This window comes from Labrus mixtus, chromosome 12 (assembly GCF_963584025.1).
Source record: "Labrus mixtus chromosome 12, fLabMix1.1, whole genome shotgun sequence".
NCBI lineage: Eukaryota > Metazoa > Chordata > Actinopteri > Labriformes > Labridae > Labrus > Labrus mixtus.
This window is the reverse complement of record NC_083623.1, coordinates 10,085,276-10,102,908: the sequence shown is the minus strand read 5'-3', so window position 1 is coordinate 10,102,908 and position 17,633 is coordinate 10,085,276. Positions and strand designations below refer to the sequence as shown.

At 40.2% G+C, this 17,633-nt stretch overlaps 1 pseudogene; it reads left to right on the top strand.

Annotated features, from left to right (window-relative positions):
- The first annotated feature begins 2,326 nt into the window (after window positions 1-2,326).
- Window positions 2,327-17,633, top strand: part of LOC132985389 (apolipoprotein B-100-like) — a 38,913-nt pseudogene continuing 23,606 nt past the window's right edge.

The following is a 17,633-nucleotide window of genomic DNA, read 5'->3' as shown; positions in this document are numbered from 1 at the left end:
GTCTTAATTACAGCTCAAATGGCTTACTCTTCATTTTTTAAACAATAACATTATTAACACTACAGGGCGGTTAGTTGATAAATTGAGCATACCAGAGGCCCATATTTGCTTAACTGGATTATTACAATATAAAACAAAGACAAAAACTGAATTAGTAGGATTGTCAGCATAAACTTTAATCACAAATATCTGCTGTTTTGTCTATTAGACACATCGTGGTTAAGCCACCGCAGTGTCTTCCTTGTAGTCAGAGTGATGGAAAATATCAACCCTGTTGCATCTTTGAATGTCTCATTTCACATTAAAACTTCTAGACAGATGAGTTGACGAGTCAAAAGTAATATCCACCTTATAACACTCACTTTTTTATTGTTCCTTTCCTTCCTTACTAACAAGTTTCTTTTTCTATAGTTAGGTTAATGTTGTAACCTTCGATCTACCTGAAGGTCCTTACTTTATTTTGAAATAAAAGCTGGGTTGAATTCAAATAGCTAGTAAAGTACTCTCAGCTCAAGACAGTACAAAAATTCAAAATAAAAGCCTAAATGCAAAATTATGGAATATCAAACATGCGATTAAAAGTGTGGTTAATAACAATTAACTATTTCAATTTTGTGATTACAAGTTGATTTTGTTTGACAGCCTTAGTGATACATTCATATTAATAAATCAAGCATTCATGTAACCTAGAATAGAATACTGTGCAAATGTCAAAAATATTTGTAAATGGTACACAACATTTTAGCCTGAAACTAGTTGAAAACTTGATTGTCCTCTTTCATGTTTTTTACTTCTAATTAATGGTGAGTTATTCAAACCCTTTACTGATGGAAAAGCACTTACAACACACTATAAAAATAATCCATTAAAAAAAAAAAGACCTTAACAGAAAACTTTACTCAGGCATCAAAAGTAAAAGCATCTTTTATTCACAGCGACATCTCACCAGCCAATAGTCTGCCCTTACCCATTATAAAGTTAAACTTTACAGACGCATTGAGATTCTTTAATACCTTTAAAAAAACACTAATGTTTAAATCCTTGTATCTCTGTTTAACTAATGTTATGGCTAATTAAAAAAGAGCATTGTCCTGCTAGCCTCCATGCTGGACAGTAAGTTATGTTAGCCTAGCTAACTTTAGTATAGTTGCTCTGCACAGATGCTAACCTAACATACCCCTTCTTCATCCTTTTTTAATACCTGGCCCCCCTATAAACAACATTGCATACAGATTTTAGTGTTTTACTCGCCTCTGTTTATTGTGTGCCATTTAGGTATGTGTGACTGTTTTTTTTGTTTTTTTTACCAACTTCTGGTAAAAAAAAATGACTCCATTCAGAAGTGCCAAAACAAATTAAATTCCTCGAGTGTCGACTTGAGTCCGGCTGCAAAAGCGAGGGCGTCCCCATTAGTTCCCATATTAAAATGACAATTTTTAGCAGAAATAAATATGTTTACATAGGGAACACATTGTTCTAAATAACGTTTTTAACTTTATGAAGGCTAAGAGTTATGCAAACATTTACATAAATCTGGGTGTCGCTAAACTATTGACATGTGGATGTGTAAGTAGCTGTTTGCCAGGAGGCTATAGGCCAGCCTCAGTTCTAGCTCTTTGCCTGTTTCCAGATTTATCTAAAGTTAGTTTGAGATAGCACCTCTTCATAAAACCAGTGGGTGATATCACTGAGACTACATCCATGTTTTCTACAAATAAAAAAAGTATTTGAACTCCTAATTAGAATTCAGCTTTTGTAAATGTTGACGTAAATCCTTCAGCCAATGCTGTGATAACATTAAAATGTGAAGCACAATAATTGAATTGAATTGAATTGACAAAAATAAGATGACAGTTAAAACATTAAAGTGCAGCCTGTGACTTTGCTGATTCATATCTGATATCTAAGCCTACATTTGTTTACTGCACTTTGAGCACTGCAAACAAGCAGTTGATGCTGATGATTCACAATATATGAACGTTGAACTGATTATTCTTTGAAGACGGATGATATTTTCATTATTTACCGAGAAATTATTAGCATAATTGTTTTAATTTCTTAGTCATGAATTGTCCTATTGTCTAAAGAATTCAACACCAAATGTGTAAACAAGAGTATAAGATAAAAAGACAGAATCCTCCCCCACCCCGTGCTGACAGACATGTCTTAGTTTCTGAAAAGTTTTAACCTTTGGCCTGCCACAAGGACGGCTCAGACTTTGGAACCAGGGCAACACATTTGCAAGTAATCACATACAGTAAGGCTTATAAAAGCCAGAGGAGTGAACCACAAGAATTAGTCTTCACTGAAAGAGGAAGACTCTCCCTACCTTAAAGCTTCAAGGAGCTTGACTTAAAGCCCATCATGGGGGGTACCAAAGTCTGCCTTTTGCTGCTGCTCGGCACATACGCACTGGCCCGTGAGTATTGTCACACTGTTGTTGGTTTTTATTTTAACTTAGCAAATCAATTTTAAACATAGGTAATATTTGATGAATGTTAGTGGTTGTCTGTTGCTTGATATTTATAATGAGGACTTTTTCCTTTAAGTTGTTACTGGTTTTATGTGACAAATTAGAAATGCACTAATGTTTAAGAGCATTCTTAGTACTTTGTCAATTTAATAGAAATGTTCTTTTTTTTAATAACTAAAAATGGAACAATTATAGCTAAAAAGGATAAACAAATGTTGGTAGTTTGATTATATTGTAATTTTGTATTCTGTTATTTAAGTGTTACCGTATTGTGTGGTGTTTTTAGAACACTATTCGGCTTTTCAAAATGTCAAGCAAACTATTATTTTTCCTTTCACAGAGCAAGATGTGGGAAGTGTTGAGGAACAATCTCCAGCTTGCTCTTGTAAGTAACTTCTTCAAGCTTAAAACTGTTTAATCACTTTTTTATGACATTTATAAGATGTGATTTAATTTGATATACTCAACAGAAAACACACTTTAAGTCCTTCTTATGAGCTAATCTTTCATAAAAGTTTGATTTTGTATTAGGTTGTACATTTTCAGTAATTAAAGTTATATGTCAAGCTTTGTGCCTGTTTTACAGACTCATGCCTGAGCTAGTCTGGGTGCATGACCCCAATTTATTTATTCATTTATTCATTTATGAATGGTCTTACCTACTCTTACTGGTGGAATTTTAAAATGTGTTTGCATTGTGTGTACTCTGTTGGTAGAATGTCTTAGAGATGAAGATTTTTTTTGATTGCATTTTTAAACAGGATTTTGTTATAAAGGTATGCAGTGTATTTAAAATAATCATAATAGTGCTTTAACTGACGTTTCAAACAAATTTTCAGTGTCCAAAAGATTCAAGAACTTCAGGCGATTTGTGTACGACTACGAAGCTGAGACCTTTAATGGCGTGAATGGAGCCAGCGACAACAAGAGCGGCCCCAAACTCTCCTGCAAAGTACGTTTTTACATCCCTAACAGTTACTGCAAACAAACAATTAAACAAAACAGTCCCATGACCCGGAATTTAAACAAAAGTTGTTGTTTTTTTTAAATGCTTGATTTTCTACACAGGTTGAGGTGGAAGTGCCCCAGACCTGTAGCTTCATCCTGCGCACAACAGAGTGCTCTCTGAGCGAGATCTTTGATGTGGATGAGGCAGGAAACTCCCTGTACCGTCCCGCTGCTGGAGCTGAGGCTTTCAGAGATGCCATGGCCAAGTAAGTCCCCTCGTTTTGTTTTGAGCATTCAATTCAGATTCAGCATTTTTCTTCATATTGAACCTTAAAAAGATGTCGCTCAAATGTTAGAAAATAGGCATACATTGCTAGATATTAAATATTTATCTGTTAACAGGAATCCCTTGAAGATCACCGTTGAGGGAGAGCTTCAGGTCAAACTCTACCCTGAGGACGATGAGCCCGTCAACATCCTGAACATCAAGAGGGGAATCGTCTCCTCCCTCATTGTGCCAGTCATGGAAGAGGACAAGAACAAGAAAATGGTAGCTACCCTGACTGTTTTTTTATTGCCTCGTTTTTTGTTTTGTCAGTATTTCCAGCTGTTACCTATCAATTCAGGCCAGAGTCACAAAGTGGAATCTGATTATCATGCAAAGATAAACAAGTTGCACAATGAGCTGATAAGCTGCCCCAGACACAGGTGATAAATGCTCCTGTAACATCATGTCCTCAGAATGCCTATCTTGAGCTGCAGGGCAAAGTCCCAGATAACTTTATCTTGTCGATGACCTCACCTGCTCTCATAACAGGGAGGCAATCTGTCAGATCAATTGATAATTCAGGGAGGCTGCTAAAGGACAAAAACATGTTTACTCATCAGTCTCTTGCAACTCTGTGAGATTAATTATTGATGATGCCTTTTTTTGTTTTCAGTCCACCGTGCATGGAGTCTGCCCCACCGACTTCACCGTCAACGCCAGAGAGGACATCGCCACCGATGTGACTGTCACCAGGGATCTTTCCAAATGTGACATGTTCTTTGCTCGCAGGCAGCACACCAGCCCCTTGGCCCTCATCACCGGCATGGTGAGAGACTAATACTGGCAGCGTCACAAGCTCAAGCCAAGGGTTGTTAGATTGGGTGTTGGATTTGAAAAAAATTCAAGAGAACAGCTCTAATTTTAAGAGGATAAGAGAGGATAATGCATTTAAACACACTATTTTAAAATAGCATATTATCTATAAAGAGCTGTGCTTTCTCTGTCCGACATCCTGTAAATCTGTTTTCAAGCAGAATCTAATAGAACCTCGCTTTTGATTGTCTTTCCACAGAACTTCCCTCTGTCCAAGATGATTGACAGCGCCCAGACTTGCAACTACAAGTTTGACAACCAGAAGAAGCACATGACCAGTGGAATCTGCACAGAGAAACACATCTTCCTGCCCCTGTCCTCCCAGTAGGTTTAAAAAAAGAAAAAGTATTTGACATATGATAGAGAAGCAAATTTACCATCTCTCTACACTTTCAAAAAACTCGTCTTTACAATGTGCAGAGGGCAAAACTTTAGATAATACATGACAATTTGTAGTGTAGGTTTGTTCCTATATTTGTGAACATTTTAGCGAGTTTTGCTCATTGCATTTTCCTAACTGGTCTTCATATCCAAACTGAGTTGTACGTTTTCCAATCATGACCAGTTTATCTCTATTTATTTGCAAACAGGAATGAATATGGAATTTCCACGCTGGTGAAGCAGACTGTGACTCTGAGGGAGACCTCCAAGATCAACGACAGAATCTTTGACCGCAGTGAGTGTTCAAGTTTTTTAATAAAAAAAAATGTGAAGAGTAAACCTTGCATATTTAATAACATGTAAGGTTAAAAAAAAAAGCCTGTAAAATATCAAAATCTGTCATCATTTTCTGCATTTTGTAATTGTTCGTGTTTCACTTCCTGTGCAGATGAGGACAACCTTAAATACCTGTCCATGGATGTTGTTGATGACAAGCTCCCCGTGCAGACCACCGATGCTGCCCTGGTCACCATGCAGCAGCTGAACACCCTGTCTCAGACCAATCAGGGCGAGGAGCGCGCCGCCCTCTTTAACAAGCTGGTGTCTGAGATGCGTGGCCTGAACGTTGACGTTGTTGGATCTGCTGCCGTTGAGATGATGGCTGTCTCCGAGGCTCTGACGTTTCAGGCTCTGGCTCAGTGCGGCACCCCAGAGTGCACCAGTGCGCTGCTGAAGGTTCTCAGGAGCTTTGACCAATCTGCCCTTGAGGTTGATGCTGCCGTCTACGCCGTTGGACTGCTGCCCAACCCCTCCCGACTGATGGTGAAGGACATGCTGGCCATGGCTCAGTACAAGCAGAGCAAACCCATCATGTATGCCCTGAGCAATGCAGTGAGGAAGTAAGTACATCTATCTTCATATTTGGGAGCTGGCAATTGTGTTTATACCATATAAATCACTAATCACTTATTTATTCCTTAGACTGTACCAGGCTGAGGGTCTCACCCCTGAGATCACTGCTGTCTCTGAGTATATGACTACCATTCTGGGCCCTGACTGCCCTGGAGAGAAGGATCTGACCTTCCTGTCCTTGAGAGTACGTTACCAGCTCTGAAATTCAGCCACTTACACAAAAAAAGGTAAAAAATCTTTATGGCAACTTCTGGTACCTTTTTTAAAATTGTCTTTCTTTCCATCCAGGTTGTTGGAAACATGGGAGATGCAATGGAGGCTGCTGACCCAGCCATTAAGACCACCCTGCTGAAGTGCATGAGACAGCCTGCAACCACCCTGTCTGTGCAGCTGGCTGCCATCCAGGCTTTCAGACGCATGACTGTGACAGATGAGGTAACAAACATCCCCGTTTACAAATGATTAGTGTCCTAGATTATACATTTTAGTTTCACTAAAAACAATGACAAACAAGTAACGGTATTTATTTGTTATTTTTTCTCCAGGTTCGCGCTAACCTCCAGAGAGTCAGCCAGTACCCCAAAGGTGCAGTGCAGAAACGCCTGGCAGCTTACCTGACTGTGATGAGGAATCCTCAGGACAGCGACATTGAGATGGTAAAGAAGCTGCTTAAGCAGGAGCAGAACGTGCAGATCAAGTCCTTCGTGACCTCCCACATCTACAACATCATTACCTCCACCGACCCAGAGACCCAGAAGTAAGAACAGAGCCCTTTTCAACTGACAGCCAACTTCAGTCTTGATTAAATGGTTACCCATTCTGCTGATTTAACAATCTAAGTGCATGTATATTTTGCTGATTTTGTCAAATGTTATTGTTCCTCCAGGCTTGGTAGGAAGATAGTGGATGCCCTGGAGGACACTGAGGTCATTGCACACGGTGAATACAGCACAAAGTCTCGCAACTACAAGCTGAGCGGCATTCAGGGAAACATCGTCTTTGATCCTAGCAGCCAGATCCCAAGGGAGGCATTGCTTGAGACTACACTGAACGCTTTTGGTTTTAGCATGGATGTTTTGGAGGTATGCAATATTTTTTTTGTCTTGTTTACACTTATTAGAAACTCAAGCAAAGGTCTTCTATTTATAACAATGGAAAAGTGAATATGTGTTTGGCCTAGATTCACACTCAGACACTCTAAACTAACCATGTTTTACCAACAGATTGGCATGGAAGGAAAGGGCTTTGAGCCAACCATTGACGCTTTGTTTGGAAAGAATGGGTTCGTCCCTGACACCGTGTCCAAGGCTCTGTACTGGGCTGATGACAATATGCCACCACAGGTCAGAGAACTTCTGAGGAAAGGGTTTGGTCCAATGGAAACAGAAGGAAATAAGGTATATTTGATGTATAATTACTTCTGTTAAAAAATAGTAATCTGAGTTACGTTATTTCCACTGATACCATCACAGCTAATACAACTTTTTTTTTTCTCCAAAGGTTCCTGAGAATCTTATGAGAGAGGTTGCACGAAACTTCAACAAGCTGGTTAAGGATCTGCAGAGTCAGGAGTCCCCAGAGGCCATGGCCTACCTGAGGATCATGGGAGCTGAGCTTGGCTACATCAAGGGCAACGAACTGAAGTTTATTGCTGAGAATGCAATTATGTATGCAGATATCTTCATGAGGATCCTCCCTACCAAGGTACTGTTCTGTTTGCATGTTGTAAATGTATGAAAAAGCCTGTCCAACAAATAACAGCTCTATTCTTAACAACAGTGGTTGAACATTTAAAGTGACTTTTGACTCTTTTTATCAGGTCATGGCTAAGCTGATGTCCAGCACTGACAATGAGCTCTTCGCCCATTACATCTTCATGGACAACAAGTTCATGATGCCAACAGCATCTGGCTTGCCTCTGACATTTGCTATGTCTGGCACATTCGCTCCTGGTGCAAAGGGAGGACTGCATATGGCCCGTAAAATGGTAAATGTTAAAAAAATATATATTTTGTAGTTTTTTTAAATTATGGCACAGCTCTGTTGTTAATGTGCTTCCTAAAAAAATCATGATATTTTATTGAAATCTATGATCATTATAAAAGCTCCATATAAATAGTATAAACGTTATTTTGTAAGAGATTAAAGTTGCATGGAGAAGAAGTGCTAGTATATTTTTCATGATTCTGCACACTTTAACATTTGATTGTATTTGTCTTGGCTTCACAGAATGAGCTGGTGTTCATGCCATCTATTGGAATTGAGTTTGTGACTAAGATGGGAGTCCACGTGCCTGAATTTGTTGTATCCGCTGTTGAGATGCACACCAACATGTACCATGAGAGTGCATTCAATGCCAAGATCACCATGGAGGGGAGCCAGGTCAAGCTTACAATCCCCGCCCCACAGGGCACCACAAAGCTCTTCACCATCAGGTAACAAAAAAAAAAAAAAAACACCCTGATATTTCATATTTAGTAAATTTAATAGTTGTTTGTTGTAGTATTTAAATTGCATATGTATTGCCTAGTTTTGTGTTATGCCTTTGTAAGACAGTTGTAGATAAGGTTTAGTGATAATTACATTTTCAATGTCTACAAAAGAAAAGAAAATGTGTATGTTCCGTTTTCAGATATAGAAAACCAATTTTGCTGTTTGTTTTCTCTGTCATAGCAATAAGGTGCAGATTGTGGGCGGTGGTTTTGCTCCAGTGATCCCATCCAATGAGGGTGAAATCAGCTGTGACACTCTCTTTGGAGTTAAATACTGCACAGAAGCAAGCCGTGCTGACACTCGTGGCAAGACTGACGTTCCTTTCTTCCCCCTGAATGGAGAGACCAAGTAAGTCATTCTGCAAAGATTTAAAAATGTATTATTTTTTACAATTCTGTGTCAATGATGGCAACATAATGAATGATTATAATGTTTTTAAGCCCCAAGAAAAGTGTGTTTTTTAGTTTTGTTTCACCTGTGTATAGTTACAGCAGTTTGCTTAGTTTCATTTGGAAAAATAATCTGAATTGAAATATAATTCATGTCTAAACATTGGTATACATCCCCTCAAGTTATTGGCTCTGCTACCATATAAAATCCACTACTTTACTTTCCGAGGTGGTATAATACGTTGGATTAGTATCTTTACATGTAATGACATGCCATTAAGTGTGTATATATAATATTGTATGCTAAATGTAGGTCAAGTTTTGATGTTTTCTTAATTCATGATGCTATATCAGTAAAGATTAATTTGAAAACTCATCAGACTTCAACTTGTCTCCAAAGGTTTGCTCTGCTGATCAAGCCCTCTGAAGAGGTCTCTGAATACACAGCCACCATCGTCTATGAACACCTCAGTGAAGGAGAGGATGGTCTCCAGAAGGTTGACTCTTTGAAATTCGCTTTGAGAGCTGAGGGTATGAACTTCTTATTTGGAAAAAACATCTAAAAAATAAATGAGTTATAATTCATTAATAACAAAACCTCCTTATTAATTTTTGGGGGTTTCAAACATGAAAAATAACATTGTACTTCCTTCCTTCTTTCCTTTTTACTTATTGTCCTTAGGTGCTCAGCCTACAGAGGCTACAGCCACCATGAAATACAACTATAACAGGAATGTCTTCACCACCGAAGTCCAGATCCCTGACTTTGATGTTGAGGCTGGTGTTAAGGTTGGCATGACTGACAGCAGTGCCAAAGGCAAATCCATTACACTTGAGATCTCCAACAAGAATGTGCCACAGATCTCTCTGATTGGCCGTGCCAAGTAAGTCAGCCAGGCCATAAACTTAAGTCAAACAATAAAATAAATGTAATATCTTATCTAAAAGGAGGTACTCATGTAAACAGTTTTTCTGAATTTTCTTCCAAAAGTTTATATTGTTTTTGTTGTTTTTTTATAATTTAAAGGCTTCAGGCCATGACTGATGGCATGCTGCAGGTTCAGCTCTTGGTCCCCTCACTTAATACCGATGCTGCTCTCACTGCTACCATGAGCAATTCTGATGGACTCACCATGGAGATCAAAAGTGAGGTGAAGCTCCCAGAGACCTCCTCCATCCAGGCAGTCACATTCAAATATGGTAAGTCTGTAAACCATGGTGATAACAGACTTCAAAGATTAATCATTTCAGGAACTCATGATTTCTCAAAAGTCCGGTTTCAAATTAAATGATAAAATTCTGAATGCTTTTCATCTCAGGTGAGGAGCAGGCTGAGGTTCAGCTGATGTCTAACATGAATGCTGATACTAAGATCCTGGTACCTTACACTGAAGCCCTCCAGGCCTGGCTCGTGCAGTTTGTGGAGGATGTTATGGACCAGCAGGTTGTCAAGACTGACATGAAACTGCGTCATATCTTCAACAAGGCAGTTGAGGTAAAGATAATGTAATTTTGACCATTTTAGCTAAGTTGACTTAGTCCTTCCAACCTGTAACATAAAAAATTTGATATTTGATCAACAGGCCAGCAATATCTGGATGGACAAGATCACAACTGATGTCCCCTATGTTGAGACTCTGAGGAACAAAATGGAAAATGTGGAAATGCCTTCCATGCCTGAAAACATATTCATGAACCTGTAAGTAAACCACCACATATAGTTATATGGATTTTGTTAAAATTGCAACTGATCCTGATTAAATTTGAAGACAAGTACAATAATATTTACTAACCAGTTAAATTGAACAATTTTTCTTTATTTGTCCTTTCACCAGTGAAAGCACATTGAAATACAAGTTCAACAAGGACCGTCTGACCATCACTTTCCCTCTGCCTCTTGGTGGCAAATCATCCGAGGAGCTAATGATTCCTCCAGTGGTCACCTCCCCAGAAATTTCTATGCCTCAGTTGGGCATGAATGTTGCCTCAAAGGAGATCAGGATCCCCATTTTCACCATCCCCTCTGAATATGATCTCACCCTACCTCTGATGGGAATGGTGGAAGTGACCTCCAAGGTCAGCACCAACTATTACAACTGGGAGGCAACTGTGTCTGCTGGAAACAACACTGTCGAGTCTCCTAACTATGTGGCCAAGTTCAGCATCATGGCTGACAGTCCTATCAAACTTCTCAGCTTTTCAACAGAGGGTAATTTAATCTCTGTTCTTTTCATTTCAATTGTTATTTAACTCAAGATAAACAGTAGAAAATTGTAACTAATTCATATTTTACTGTTTTTTCTATTTTATAGGAGCTACAACAATCACTGACACTGCAGAGAAAACTATGAAAATGACCATTGATGGTTCCCTAAACCACATGCTCATGAACACTGGCCTTAGTGTGCTGGAAACCATTGCTGTCACAGACACCGTGTTGACAACAGGAAGGTACAATGTGTACGCTGTATCCCCTGTGGGTCTGGACACTTCTCTGACTATCACCACCCAGGTCGTCCTAGCCAACGACATGCTCTCTGGAGATATCAACACAGATGGAAGTGTGACTGTTGGACCCATGACGGCCAGCACCACCTATCTCCACACCTTCTCTGTTGAGCCATTAAAGAAAGAAGCAAGATTGGAGAGTACACTGCGTGTGAACTCTGAAATCCTGAAGGTTGTGAACAAAGTGAAGGCATCATATGCAAATGAGGAGCTTCTGATTGAGTCCAACACCAACATGAACAGTGACCCCATCAAGCACACCACCAAAATGAGCCTGAGCTACAAGGACATCAAACTGACTGCCCAGGCTGACTCTGTGACCAAGGCTAATGACCAAATGCTTCGTAGCCAGATCGAATTCTCTGCTTCTGAAGGACAGGCAGGCCTCAGGATAGAAAATCAAGCTGAAGACACAGAGAACCGTGCCTACTCTTTGCTCACTGGTACCATGAACCCCTCTGGTGTGGAGATCAATGCTGATGCCTCCTTGAAGCTCTTTTCAAGCCTTGCCTCCCACAAGGCAACCCTGGCCCTGAACATGAATGGCCTGACCACCAGCTGTACAACTACTGCTCAGCACAGCCCAATGACCTTTGAGAATGTTTTCCATGGTGGAGTTGACCCTAATGGTGCCACCATGTCTCTCACCACTAAGGCAGCTATTAAAGATAACACAGCTGAGCTCAGTGTTGAGGGAAAGATGGCAAGTACAGAAGTGAATTTCAATGGCATCCTTAAGGGTAACCTCTTTGACATGAACACCAGAAACACAGTGACCCTCAGACTGAATGAAGATGGCCTGATTCTCTCCAACAACATTGTTGGATCTCTCCACGAGATGAGGACTGAAAATACTCACTCACTGTCTCTTTCTCTGAGATCCTTCACCCTCAACTCCAAGACTGACAACGTCCTTGACAACAGAAACACCTACATGCATGAGATCACAGTTAACATGGAACGTTTTACTGCCACAGTTATGGTGAAAAATGACCTGAAGATCATGGAGGTTAACTTTGTGAATGAAGCCCAGTTCAAGGCCCAGCCTTACAACTTTGAGCTGTCTGGAACAATGATGGGAGTCTTTTCCAAGGAAGAACTCAAACACATATATGAAGTCAAGTTTGTTGATGCGGTCCTCTCTGCCAAGAGCAAAACCAATGGTAAACTCCTGGGCACTCACATGACACATATCACTGATATGGAGGTTGCTGGTCTGACCACGAAATTTAACAATGTGGCCAACTTCAACTCACCAGCTCTCCGCCTGGAAAGCACAGTAAAAGCTGTTGCTGAACCTTTCACTCTGAACATTGATGCAATTCTCAACTCAGATGGCGCAGTGTATCTGTATGGACAGCAGAGTGGCGACCTGTACAGCAAATTCCTCCTGAAAGCAGAACCCATGCTGTTCACACATTCATTTGAATGCAGAGCCTCAACAACCCATGAACTGGAAGGCAGACCAACTATTAAGACCAACATGGACAACAAGTTCAACAGCATGCTAAGCTTCCAAGAGCAAAGTGTCACACTGAAGGTTACATCTAAAGTGAACGAGCACACTTTTGATCAAGAAATGAGTGCCTATAACAACGCAGAGAAATTGGGTATTGAGATGAAAGGAGAAGCCTCAACCCCTCTCTTCAGTGAGGCAAGTGAAAATTATGCAATCTCTGGATTTGTGAAATATGACAAAAATAGTGAAAGCCACTTCCTCCAGATCCCATTCATTGAGCATCTGCCTGCCTTTATTGAAAACATGAAGACCACAATGATTAACCTGATGGACCAAAGCATTGAGATGCTGAAAGATATCAACATCAAGTATGAGATCAGCACAAAGTTCCAGAACAAAATGTCAGAACTGAAGGAGGTCATTGACAACTTTGACTTCAACCTCTTTGTCCAAGACCTGAAAAAGTTTCTCACCTCAATTGAAAACATTTTGACCAATCTGACAGCCAAGTTGCCAACTGAACAGGTTGTGAATGTGTTGAAAACAGTAAAGGACACTATCATGGCCTGGACCAACAAGTATAACATTGCTAACAGGTTCAATGTGATATATGCCAAGATTGAAGAGATCCTCTCCAGCTATGAGGTTGAGAAGATGATTGGGGCCATCATGGATGAGGTTGTCAAAATTATGAAGCAGTATCAGGTGAAGGAGAAGATCCAGTCTGTATTTACTGCTGTAAGGTCCATTGACATCAAGGCTTTGCTCAAAAGAGTTATGGTACCTCTTCAGGAGCTTGTCAACGAACTGTATTCCATTGACTTCAAACAGCTGATCGATGATATGAGTGACTATTTTGTAAGAATGGTCCAGAAAATCAAATCCTTTGATTATGACACATTCACAATGGAGTTGAAAGAGAAGGTTTTAGATATGAGCAAGATCCCCTGTTTTGGAAAACTCTCTGGAGAGTTCAGCGTTACTTCACCTCATTACACACTCAGGACCTCTGCTGCCCTGGAGAACACCACAACTACATCAGTCACACCTGAGTTCAAAATGAACCTCAACTCCCAGGCTTCTTCTACCTTGAGAGTCCTTGACTTCACTGTGGATGCAGGTGTTCATTTGGCTGCACCCAAGATGAGTCGCCTCTCCATTTCTGAGAACATCAAAGTTGACCAGTCTTGTTTTGCTCTTGACCACAAAGCAACAATGAATCTCTATGGCCTTTCAGCTCAAACTTCTGCTGAAACTACTGCAAAGGTTAATACTGAGCTCTATGTTGCAGAGCTTGTAAATACTGCATTCTTTGCCATGGAAAATGGAGTGTCTGCCAACACGGAGACAAGCTACACACATGAAATCAACCGCTTTGGTAAAACATCAATGAATCAAAAAGCCGTCTTTGTGGTTGAGGCAGGGACTGCAACCCTGACTATTAACAATCTGGCTGACGGACAATTCGCAGTTCTGGATTTCTCAGATGAGGCAACTCACAAGAGTGATGTAGAAGTGGTCATGGATCTCCACACAACTAAAGTGACCTTCACAGGAGCAACAGGCAGCAGCAACTTCAAAATGAGTCAGAATGTGATGGCAGATATTTGCATTTTCCGCCACGTCATTATTGATGCCAAGTTTGAGACAGAAACACCTGTCATGAAGGGTAGTGTTGCAGAGGTCAAGTTCCAAGCTAAGGTTGAAGACATGAAAATGGATTTCACTGCCTCTTACAATGCAGAGCTCACTGGACAGGTTGAGGGAACTCTCTCAAGCTCTGTGCTTGCTTTGGTCACACCTACTGAGCTTACGCTTGACACTAAGAACAAGGGAAATGCCAAGGTTGCCCTTCCATTCAAACTGTCTGGAAAGGTGGATCTCCAGAATGACATCTCTTTTACCCTGAACTCTGAAGTGCAACAATCTAGCTGGACAGGTGTGGCTAGATTCAACCAGTACAAGTACTCCCATTACTTCAGCATGGATAACGGTGATAGAGAAATTAACATATTTTCCCAGCTTAATGGAGAAGCAAATCTTGATGTTCTGAAGGAGCCAATCACCATTCCTGAAATAACTGTACCAATTTTTGGTATCAAGACACCAAGAGTGGAAGACTTCTCCCTGTGGGAAGACACTGGCCTGAGCAATCTCCTGATCACAACTGAGCAGTCATTTGACATGAACTCCAAGGTGAAGTACATGAAGAGCCCTGAGATGATCACCATTGATATTAATATGGCTCCAGTCATCAATGTCATCAATACCAATGTCAAGACTCTGCACAAGAACATACTCATTGGCAAGGACAAGGCTGCTGACATTCTGGCTTCATCTTATGACAAAGCAAGATCAGAATACGAAAAATATAGCATTGAGTTGCCAAAAACCATCACAGTCCCTGCCTACAAAGTCCCAGTGATGAATATCGAGGTCTCAACTTTCACCATTCCTATGCCTGACTTCAGTCTCATCACAATGCCTGCTCTTCATGTTCCATCTGCCCTCAGCAAGCTTACGCTTCCAAAGATCACTTTCCCCGAAATCCAGAACATCAGGATCCCTGTGATGGGTGATCTGACTTATGAGTTTGCCATGAAAACAGCAATGATCACACTCAAAACAGATGCCAGTATTCTTAACCAGGACAGCATAATCATCAAACTTGATGCTTCTTCATCTTCTGAATTTGAGTTCCTGACTGGAAAGATTGAGGGCAACACCAACATTAACGTAGTTGGCGGACTAAGAATGGCATCTGCCCTTTCTGCAAAACATGCAATGCTAGAGGGAAACCATGAGAGCACCATCATCTTAAGTTATGAGACTGTGGATACCTCCATCACCAATTCAGCAAAGGTCAATCTACCTGCCCTGACTATGGAAATCTACCAAGAGGTAACTGGAAATCCAGATCAAGGCCTTGTTGTGTCTATGTCTACTCCATCTGCAGGACTCATTGCACTCCAGATGCAGACCAAGCGTCCCGCCCAAGTGAAAGCAAGGGTCTATGGTCGCTACCCGGTAAGAAACTTTTGTGAACTTGACTGGTTACTAATAACCTTTTTAATGTTATCACAATGTTAATAGTATTTATTTTTTTGTAATTTATCTTTTGTTTCATGTTGCCCACAGTCCGAGCCAACAACAGACATTGATATCTTGGGTCTGAAGATGTCTGTGGTAAACGCTGAGAAGCTGAACCTTCAGACCACCTGGAATATGGAGATGCCATATGAGATGATGCTAAGAATGAAGAAACAGGTGCCCACAGTCATGGAAATGGTGTCCGATCCTGCTGTCAGGACATATAACACAATTTACAGGCATGCTAGAAGCCTTGAGGGTTCTTTTGAACAGGCTAGAGAGCAGGGTAAAGTGGTGTTCAACAGGGCTGTTGAGAATCTTGCAACTGTAGATCCTTCCAGTATTATGACAACTGTCACAGATAAAAGCATTATGATCCTGAAAAAGTACCAAAAGAGAGTTGAAATGGTTCTTGATGCTGTTGTTAAATTCCTGAGAGATACACAGTTCACGTTCCCTGGGTATGAAGAGAGGCTGTCTGGGCTTGACATATACCAGAAACTTAGTGCCTTTGTTGCTGATGTATCTGAGGAGGCTGTTGAAAAGATTCCAGAGTACTTTGCCACCATGTTTACCACAGTCCTTGATTATTTCAAAGCCATTGAATTCACCATCCCTGGCTCTAACTACATTGTAAGCGGAAGGGAAATTCTTGATGACCTTTCTTTATTTTTGAGGAATATTCAGGACCAAGTCATTGTCACTGTTAGGAAACTGGGAAATATCCAGCTGGAAGACATCATTAACAAATACACAGAATTCATTCAGTTCACTGTTGAGCAAAGTGAGAAGTTTCTCCTGACCCTTAAATCTCAGAATGTAGAGAAGCTCTCCACCTTTGTGACTGATGTATACACTGACGCCATCAACTCTCAAGTTCTGGCTGATGTTGCAAAGCAGGTAGAAGAGGCCCGCAGAATTGTGATGGAATATGTTGAAGCTGTGAAAGCTAAACTCCAGAGTATCATGGCTGACATGTCTACAGAACAGCTTCAGGCTGATATCCAGTCCTGGATTGACTTAATGGTAAAACGTATTAATGCATTCCAAAACAATGTCATCAGAACTCTTAAGGAAAAAAGCAAAAATGTTGAGCCATTTGTCAGAGTAGGTGATAGACAGATGGAGATTGACATTCCTATACCATTTGTTGCTAAATCCAACTAAGTGACCATTGCTAACAGTGTTTGTGGTGAATGTACCTGATGTGTAAACCAGCTGTTAAACTATTCCATCTAAAACACAAAGCTGTGTTAATAAATGCTCTGTAGCATTATGCGTCTCTCTACTCTGTTTTTCAAATTTGTAATTGTTTATTTCACAGTGAACTCCCAGTTCTGACTCAGCTGTGACCTTTGTGTCTTGTACTATTTAAAAAACAATGTGTGTCATTCAATAAAGACAGTTTGTACTGCATACAGCTCTGTGAATATTTTAATTATTATTCGATATAGGGGTTTGATAACCAAATGTATTGGCATGCTTATTGCATTTTTTAAAGCATAAGAACATATAATTATTATAATGTTTTCATGAAGGTAACATTTAAATCACAATGGATATTTCTCCATGGTGTAATACTGTTAATAGTTGCTTATTATTTTCCTCAAAGTCACACATGTATGGTAACTCGTGAAAGAAACTGCATACTGACTCAATTTAAACAATGGAATATAGAAAAGAAACACAAAAATCTTAATACGACCTTGTCATATGCCCATGAGTCCTTTTATACTCATCCTCGAGTCTAAATTTAGCAGGTACACAAATAGCTGAGCATCTTAGGCTCTCTTTCATCATTAAACAAAGAGAGTTATACAGAAATCGAGCCAGCATGAC